The sequence below is a fragment of the Neopsephotus bourkii genome, unplaced genomic scaffold (assembly GCF_033783945.1).
Source record: "Neopsephotus bourkii isolate Nb327-2 ecotype Australia unplaced genomic scaffold, CSIRO-AGI_Nbou_v1 NB_1765, whole genome shotgun sequence".
In the NCBI taxonomy this organism is placed as follows: domain Eukaryota; kingdom Metazoa; phylum Chordata; class Aves; order Psittaciformes; family Psittacidae; genus Neopsephotus; species Neopsephotus bourkii.
In genome coordinates, this window is record NW_026902239.1 from 4,881,356 (window position 1) to 4,890,846 (window position 9,491).

Below are 9,491 nucleotides of genomic sequence, written 5' to 3' on the forward strand. Positions count from 1 at the left end.
ATTCCAAAGAGCCATAAAAACTCTCCTGCATTAACCCAGAAGAATGCTCAGCTACAGCTGTGGTAATTGTAGCAATTTCTTCATAGCTAGAAGTAACTTAATTCAAAAGTGTATATTATTCTGTAGTTAACTTTCAGATATGTGACTTAGAATTAGTATCCTTGTGTTAGGCATTGCCCGAGAAATAAAGAAAGAGGTGATTTTGGCCTACTGTGTCAATAGTGGCAGCTATAAAGACCGAAGATGGCCCTACAGAGACTCTGATAAGGTACTTGGAAAAGAATAACTGATACTATCAATTACCCCAAAGATTTCTAGATTGAGTGGCAAACCTTATATCAGAATTTTATAAGGGAAAGATGATTCAGAACATAACAAGCCCTAAAGATATATCATTTAAGTTTAAAGAATTAATCATTTCACTGGCCAACAGAGAAAAATGTTTTAGTCACTTTGTTTCAATGAATAATGTTATGGGAGGTTTCTTTTTAAGCTATAAAGTAAAATGTCAAACAACTCTCAAAAAATCCCTTCAAAAATGATTCAGGCTGGTCTAGTAGCTATAGGTTCATTGTAAAAACAGATACATAAATAAAGTGTACAGCAAACCATGACTTATACCTTCTGATTACTGTTAAAATCAATTATTGTATGCTAAGAACCTACTGATATTTCTATTTCAGCTGCAATCATATGCAGTATTAAAAATTGCTTACCTTACTCTACAAATTAAAATATTTCCACAACTTTGCCTTATTTTCAGATCAGAAAAGACAGCTGACACAGAGAGGTCATGGATAATGCAAGATGCTTCACTGTGCTTCAGGTCTCTGTTTTCTTTACAGTTCTAAGGAAAACAAGCAGCTCCTAGCATACAAGAATAAGTTAGTACCAAGGAAGGAATTTCCACATCAGAGCAATTATGTCTGATAAAATTGCATATTTTTCTCTCTAGAATATATGAAAGAAAGCATTCACAGACGAAAAATGTGAAGAATTGTTGAAAAGGTCCCAGGATCCTCTCTAAATAGTCAAGGCATTGAGTTGTGGTCTGACCAGCCATAGTGCCTTTAGTCACCTGTAAATTATAATCCTATTCAGTCCATTGTTAACCTATGAAACTCCTTAATCAACTTTCCTGACAAACACCATCGCAAGAGGACTTTGCTGAAAACTCAACAGCATGCATAGAGTGACCTTAAAATAGGAGTGCATCAGCTGCTGACCAGATTAATAACTGGTAACAGTCCACGGCACCTGTTAAGGGTTTTTATGATCCACTGGTCCCATACATGTTTCTATTAACCCTGCCTTTTTTTCTACTGCCTCCCAGAGAAGGTATCACACAATAGCACTTTTTTATTCCTACAGGGAGGGCATTTGATGGTCAATGCACTGATATAAAGGAAAGGAAGATTTATGGTATTGCCAGATTAAATGTTTGGCTAATCTTCAGGGTGTCTTTCAGATGATGGGTATTTCCCCATCCAAAGTAATAAAAATGTCGATATCATAAACTGCAGAAGTGACAGCCACACAAAATACAAATAAAATTCAGCTTTTACTATTACTCTCTAGTGAGCAGAAATCTGAGGACTGACTAATAACTTTTAGTACTTAAAGTTTCTCATAGAAGACCAGACACTTTTACCATAATTTTTAAAATTTAAATTATTATTTAAAATAGTGTTTACTGTCATGCTGTCAGTCAGTAATCAGAGCCTTACAGTTTAGTGTTTAAACATTACTGCTCAGTGCTAAGGAGTTTTGATCAAAGTCCAGGCAACCTGAAGAGAGATGTCAGATGCCTTTCAGGTTAAAAGTGGCATGACAGTAAGATCTGTACACTGCATAAAGTTTACTCAGTGATACAGCAACTGCAAAAGGATTTAAATTGCATCTCTACCTTGTGATAGAGCCATGTCAGTGATGGTGCTAACCTGATCTAAATCACCCACGTGACACAGAATCAGGCAGAGCTGAAGTCCTGAAACAATCTCATAGTGGTAAGTTATGTTCCAGAAATAGTGCTTTCATGAGAAAGTGGAGGCATCTCTCTGCTATGCTCCACCATGCTGCTGTATACATTCCTAAATCCAATGAGCCCTCAGAATTAAAATTCTTTATCTTTTAATATTCAGTGCAGGTGAAATTCAACTGCTTCAAAAGTCAAAGTCGCATTCATCTTTAGAATGATCAGTTTGAGGCCTCTGCCCCCTAGGTTATTTACCCTTAATTTGCAAAACTAAATGTTCTTTATTAACAAAAGAATCTCTGAATCCACACCATAAAACCAGAAGTTTTGCAGCTAGTTCTAGAAATGAACAGATCAAAGCTCAGTTAGATAAACCAGAAGATGACAGTGATAAGTAAATTGCTGATGTGGACAGTGAATTTAGAAAGCCCTTCTGTTAAATAAGAGTACATTTGAGTACTCCTATTTGCCATAATTACAGTCTTCTAGTACAGGGGAAAGGATGGTGGTCTCTGAACTTGACAGAAGTTAAACCATTTTAACTTCTGGGGGTAAAATTATTTTATATATAAACATATCAGAATTACTAAAAGTCACTGTTAACAGGAGAACAGATTTAAGATAAGGATTAACTGAAGTAAAAGAAAATGTTGCCTTCAAAGTGAAAGCATAATTGTTAAGTGAACCTATCCTTAAGTTATATTAATCTATTATTCACTACAGAAAGGATGAAGTCATATGCTGTCATTGTATACAGCTGCTATTGATAATACAAAACACATTTTCTGTATGACTTAGCAAGCCAATCATCCTACTCTATATCAATAAAATTTCTGCTTCATCTTCAGATGTAATATAAATCTTAATGTTGCAGTAACAGGGAAGATCATGACAAGCTGGGGAAAAGCCTATGCCTAAAACAATGGATGGCAACTCTTTGCTTATGAACAGACTACAAAAAGCAATAAAAGCTATGAAATAAATTATTAATCACTACTTGTTGCTGGGTTACTGGAAAACAGGAGAAAGTCTAAGGTGACCTCTTAGTTGCAAACGACTTCATGGGTGTAGATAATAACCTCTGGATACTGACCCACATGGTTCCCACTGGACACTGACCTCTGCTATATTTATGGAAAATGGTATAGTTTAGGGAAGAGTGAGATTTAGTTCCTACAGCTGATACATGTCAGATCTTCCTTCTGTCATGCTCATAGTGTTAAGAGACGCTACTGTCAATTCCAACTAATATAAAAATTTAAATAATGAGGCACGTTTGGTTTTATTTTTCCCACTCCAAATGTAAAAAGCCCCATGTCTCTATAAATATGTCAAAGCACATATCACACATATGATCTCTTTTGTTAGACATCCTAAAAATGAAATCCTGAGTTAAACTTGGTCTGTATTAATGAATTTAATACATGCTAATGTCATACATGGTATCATTTACTAACAAAGAGTATTTATTACAAAAAGCTGAAGTTACTAAATACAATCAAAGCATTTATTTGTAAAACCATTTAGAGAAAATATCAAACTGAAAAAGTAAGGCCAAAACTTCTTACAAATTTCCAGAGAGACTACTCATTAAAATGTGGGTACGGTGCTTCAATATTACACTGATGAGTGTTTGGTAGACACCCCACATCTAAACACCCCTGTGCTTGTTAGTTTCTTTCACAGAAAAAGCTGTTTTATGTTGCATGATTTAAAGCACTTTTAGGAAAGAGATTATGTTCAGCTTGGGTTTACATTAGCACCAGCATAAATGTTAAAAGCAAGAAGAACGCATTGAGACTTCTTGGGTAACACAAAGGTTTATTGCTCCAGAGATTAAGATTCTGTTCTTTTCTCTTTCCCTGACTTCTTTTGAGATGCTGAAACTCAGATATTAACATTTCAAGCTTTCTGCACAGTTTATTTTTTGAATAATTACATGCTTATTATATGTAAAGAAAATGCGTAACTGTTAAACAAAACTTTTGTCGTCATGAGTCCTCCAGCTTTAAGTTCAAATTATTATTCTGTTACATTTAATGTACCCTTCTTTTGCATCAGCTTTAATGGAACTTCAACTGGGGGATTTTTTTCTTGTTTCTCACTATTGGCTGACTTCAGCCTTCAGAATACGTCAGTCCTTTTGAAACTGAGAGTTTACCAAGACATGACATTTACTTGTAGTTCTAGAAACCTATGTTTTATAAACTATGTAAGATCAAGGTTTAGTCTTTGCCCTACTATTTGTATGAATTATTATTAGGGGCATTACTTTTCTCTACACCTATTCCTACTCCGTATTAATTACAGTTTAAAGCCTATTATAAGAGTGAATATGCTAAATCTTATTCTAAAGATGAGTTTAAGATCACCTTAAGATATCAATTTATCTATTCAATACTTAGAACTGTGTAAAAGTTTCAGAAGGGCTTGTGGAGAAAGTGGATTTCAAGGGCAAGCACAGCAGGAGTTTTAAGAACTTAAACACATATAACAATGGTTCAAGATCCAAACATGTTCATTGCTGTTTTTCTTTACCTTCTTTCTGTATTAATACATCCATTGAATTAATTAATACTGTTTTCCAAATAAGTTATTATTTAACCTGAGACCTATAGGTGGAAAACTTTGGACGCATTGCTCAAAATCAACACTATTTCTTAAAAATGCCATCTTTAGCATTGCGGGAAATCCTGCAATTTAAAGGTAAATAAGCCTTAACCATAATTACAGGTTTTTATAATTTCAGATTTAAAATTACTTTAAAAATCAGATTTAACTAAAACAAAAAAAGACTCTGACTCAGAAAAATAAGCATAATATTTTTTTTTAATTGAGCTCTTCTACGAAAAATAAACACACTGTACCCAAAACTACAAATTTAAGAGTTACTGTCTCTTTTTTCAAAGCAAGTATGATTTACACAATGGGAGACAGATGTTCCCATGTTTTTGTATGATTCACTAATTTAGATCTCAGTTTATTATTCAGATATTTGATGTTATAACTGTGCTATATTTAACTATTGATCATTAAAAGAAAGGAAATGATATTGTGCATTTTAACAACTAGGTTGTTAACAACTTGCTTTAACAAACAGATTATAACAAACAAATTTAAAGATGATAATGTGTTTATGACTTTTTACGTGATTATACCAAGATAAAGTAATTAGAAATACATTCTGCTTTGCATAGTAAAAACTGTGTATTAAGTAATGAAAAGCAAAACTGGTTAAAGCAAGGCAGCAAAAGAAAACAAAAAAACTCCTGCACTTTCACTGTACTTCCTGTGCAGTGAAACAGAAGGGGGCTCTATTTCATGGTAACTCTCAAGATTTGTTGATTAGATTTTTATTCTATTTTTACTAGAAATCTGCTGAAAAATCTAAATAACGTCTTTTCTAATAATGCAGCCTATAACAAAATGTCCAAGTCTTGTTGATGAAACATAGAGGAATCATAGCTTGTCATTTTTTTTGCTGGTCATGGGAAACACATTTCAGGAGGAGGGAAGAACTATTACTCTCCAAGACACTTTTTTCATGCTCAGTTATTCATCTTCCAAATATTTCGCACTCTCATCTTCCCACTCGCTTCCTAAGGTGCTTTTCTGCAAAAAGAATGAATAACATATTCAGGATCCCTACTCAAATTCCCCAACGGACCCAACCTCAGATTATCTACAACAAGCCAACCTCTTCGAATTGCTTCTAAAATGGTTTTCAAAAGTTCGTTACATAAGTTATCATCTATCTCACATTACTCTAACCTTGTGATACAAATGTCAGCATGCTGATGAATAGGTCACATCCAAGCCTTTCCTTCATCATATGGCTGTACAAGAGAGGCCTTACACAGTCATGCCCTGTAAAGGTTTCTCCTACAGCTGAAACAACCAGAAGACTAACGTGTACTCTATTTATAGTATTTCTAATTATGTATGTATTAAGTAGCAGTGGCTGAACCCGGGACAGGCACTTAAGATGTGCTTTAGCATAACTTCCTTTTCCACTGACTGTTTTTTTCCAAGTTGGTTCCAGTTATCTCAACGAGCTGGGCTTGACATACAATACCACTCCCATGTACGCTTACGACAGACTTGGGATGGTAATGTCATTCTGCCTAGAGACTGACAACTTTAGAAGATATGTTCAGATACCAATTCAGGTTACCTAGAGAAGTCATGATCATATGCTGTGTAAATTCAAGGTGATTGTCTTTCTTATTTTCTTTTTCCCTAGTTGTTCCACTGTGGGATAGTTACAGTGCTTTGCTCACCACCACTGCTAGAGGTCCTGCAATCTTTCAAAATACAATTTTGATATTTGCTTATATAGCTCCATTCAGACTCACTGTCACTAAATTCTGTGGATCATTATATCTCTTGGGTGTTCAAACATCATCCTACAGACTAATGTGAAAGGTTTTTGACATAATCATTAAAATCCAGACTGAGTTTTGGTAAGAGATTAAAGAAAATTGGCAAAAAAAAAAAAAAAAGCAGTTTCAAATGATGATAGCAGGACATTAAAAAACAAAAAATTCCCTTATAGAGATAATAGTTAAAAGGCCTGACATGCTACTTTATATTAAAACTTATTATCAGAAATTACGTAGCCAGAATAAACTAGTAATTGCACAAAATGTGTCAAATTCTGTCATGTTACATAATTATCATAACCATTGTTTGGAATGCGATAGTAAAATCCCACTGACTGATAATTCAGGATTTAATCCTCTGATCCAATATTCCCTTGTACATGTTTTGAAAATCTTTCACTACCAATAGCAGCACTGTTGTTGATATTTTACGTCTTCCAGAAAGTAATCATGAGAAGCTAATTTTGCTTTGAAAAAACTGGGAATAGAAAGGAAAGAAGGCAGAGAAGAAAGGTGCAATCCTCCATTTCATAGTCAGCAACAGCAAAAATAATTTAGTTCATATTTAACTACCTGGTAACTGTACCCTTAAACATTATAGTCACCTTGTTTGAACAGAGGATTACTTTCATAGCAGTGAAGTGGAAAATGTGTATTTGAATTTTGAACCATAAGGAAGAGTCTCAGTATTTTCATAAGGAAAGGCTTTTAGCTAGTATCATTCTTCATGTTGTTTCATGATTTCATATAGACTTGCTCCCACTGTACAAAAGACTCATTGGCATCTGGTAAAGTTATTTTCCCATTTTTGTGGAAACAGGCCAAGATGCACAATAACAGCTAGTAACTCTGTAGTAATGAAGTAACTATTTCCTGGAAATTTAGAAGTTTTAAAAGATCTCAAAATAAATATCTAAAAAGCAATATTACAGTATAGAAACCATAGTTCATTGCCTTACTCCTTTAAAAGAAAAGATTAGAAATGTGTGTACTGAAGGAAATGTTATTATGCAGCATATTATTATTCAGTAGATACAGAGCCATACTGCTTACTTGTCCCTGCTTTTCTAGTCATATGGCTACATCTAAACTACACCACAAGTACAGGCCCATGTCTGTGATCATTTGCAGGCATGCCTTGCACATTTTTTAGTATGAAAAGCTGAGCAAACTTTGGGATGTTTCAGGGAACACCTGCAAAGTAGGGGAATCAGGCTTATGCCCCACCTTCATGAGGACCTTGGCACAAAACTTGAAGTATGTCGTGCCATACCAAACTGCCTCTCTGGATTTCAGCTGTGCTGCAGAGATGCCATGTTGTTGTGGGGTCCCTCCTACAAGGGCCATAAGGAACCGCTGGACAACCTGCAGCAAGGCTTATTCTGAGGTTACACGCATACCTGCAGCAGATCAGGATCAGTGTGAACACAAATGATTGCTGACCATCATAACAGCAGTGTGAATATTCAGTTTATTTCAGTGTGAACTGTAGACAAGATAAGTAGATGTGACAGAAGTGTTAGCAGGGAAAGTGAGAAAATCGTTTTCCTTCTCCACCATTATTATCTACTAAAAGCTAATGAGAAAGATGGGAACACAAACCGGATCTCCTATATCCGTGCCCCATGCTAGACTTCCCCCCTGCTCCTCTCTATTTTTTCTGGTTTCATCATGTTGTGGGTGGATTTGCTGATTTAGAAATATCTTCAGCCATACTGCAGAGCAAGCTGAGGCTAACAGATTACTCTACTGAAGCATTTTGCTTGAACTCTAGACCTCACTCTGGCACACCTTCCTTTTATTGTATTACTGTCTCCTCACTTGACATAAAAAGAATAAAAATGTATACTAACCATGGTAATTGGTTTACAGGGCTCACGATGACTTTGACAACTGATGTATGTTTGATAACTACATGGCAGTCATTTATTAATGTTTTGGTCAACATTTCTCCATATTTTATTCCAGGAAATCCTTCTATTCAAACCCAGTCTCCAATGCTGGATCGTTTGGGTGTGGGTAAATCTTGCTGCTCTTACCAAGGTTTTGTATATGTTGCAAACTGATGATCTGGGAGAAAACTCTTCTAAGAATGCTAACAATATCACATCTTGTGCTTTTACCTTCACTGGTGACTTGACGTTCTTGCTTCTCGCTCTGCATCAGTCTTTCTCTCTTATCCTCTCTCTACATATACATATAAATGCAAAAACACCACTAATCACACTTGTAGTATTCCCTCATCTCATCTTTTCTTAGTTCTGTAGTCAACATTCCTGCATTTCACTTCAGGAACTTATACGTGACTTCCCTCTGCCCTAAGATTAGTATTTGCCTGACACTATCTCCCATGAAGGCCTGTCTGAAAGTCTACAAAGGATTTTCAGATAATCAGTAATGCATTATCTGGTTTAGAGCACCTGAATTTACACTGTTAAGCTTACAGAGAAGTCTTGATGTTAGTTTGAGTAGATACCTGGTTATGGTTTCATATGGCTGAAACCCTTTGAGAGTTCCCCCTTTAAAAGCCTCACATTCCTGTAGTATTGCAACAAATGAGGCCACCTTAAAATCACTAGAAGTGAAAGTACTGTTCAGACGTGCAATCATGATATGTTGATATAGCAATTTAACCTATAGCACATATATTCTAACTAGTAAATTTGAAGTGATGATGTAAAATCAGTGCAATGTACAGGCTTAGTTCTGCAAGAGCATGCAGACATCTTTGATTTCAAACAGTGAGTTAACGTGTGCAGAGATCTAAGGATTTTCCTCAGTCCTTGTAGTATTCCATCCTAGACAGAAAGAAAAGAGGTGGAACAGAACAGACTGAAGAAAAAAAGCAAAGCAGCAAGTCAAAATGGCTTTGAGGACCAGATGCAACAGATAATTTAGATCCCTAGCATGCACCTAAAATTTAGATGGTGATTATGTGCTTAAATCTGATTCTCAAACCCAGATACACCCCACTCTTCATGCTTTCCATTAAAGTCCTCTGTGTTCTTCTGAAGATGATGCAAATTTTCCAAGTCTCAATGAACTGGACAATTCAATGCCTGGATCAATTCCAAGATTCAGAAAACATATATTTCTACTAAAATGTGTGAGGTGACCAACCTGATAGGTGTGCT

General features: G+C 35.4%; 1 long non-coding RNA gene across 1 annotated transcript; it reads right to left on the minus strand.

Moving 5' to 3' along the window:
* Positions 1-5,015: 5,015 nt before the first annotated feature.
* On the minus strand, positions 5,016-8,530 carry LOC133225663 (uncharacterized). Its single transcript, XR_009729233.1, has 3 exons — positions 8,397-8,530; positions 7,758-7,843; positions 5,016-5,587 (listed from the first exon to the last, which is right to left on the minus strand). It is a non-coding gene; the product is annotated as an uncharacterized LOC133225663 (long non-coding RNA).
* Between the last annotated feature and the right edge of the window lie 961 nt (positions 8,531-9,491).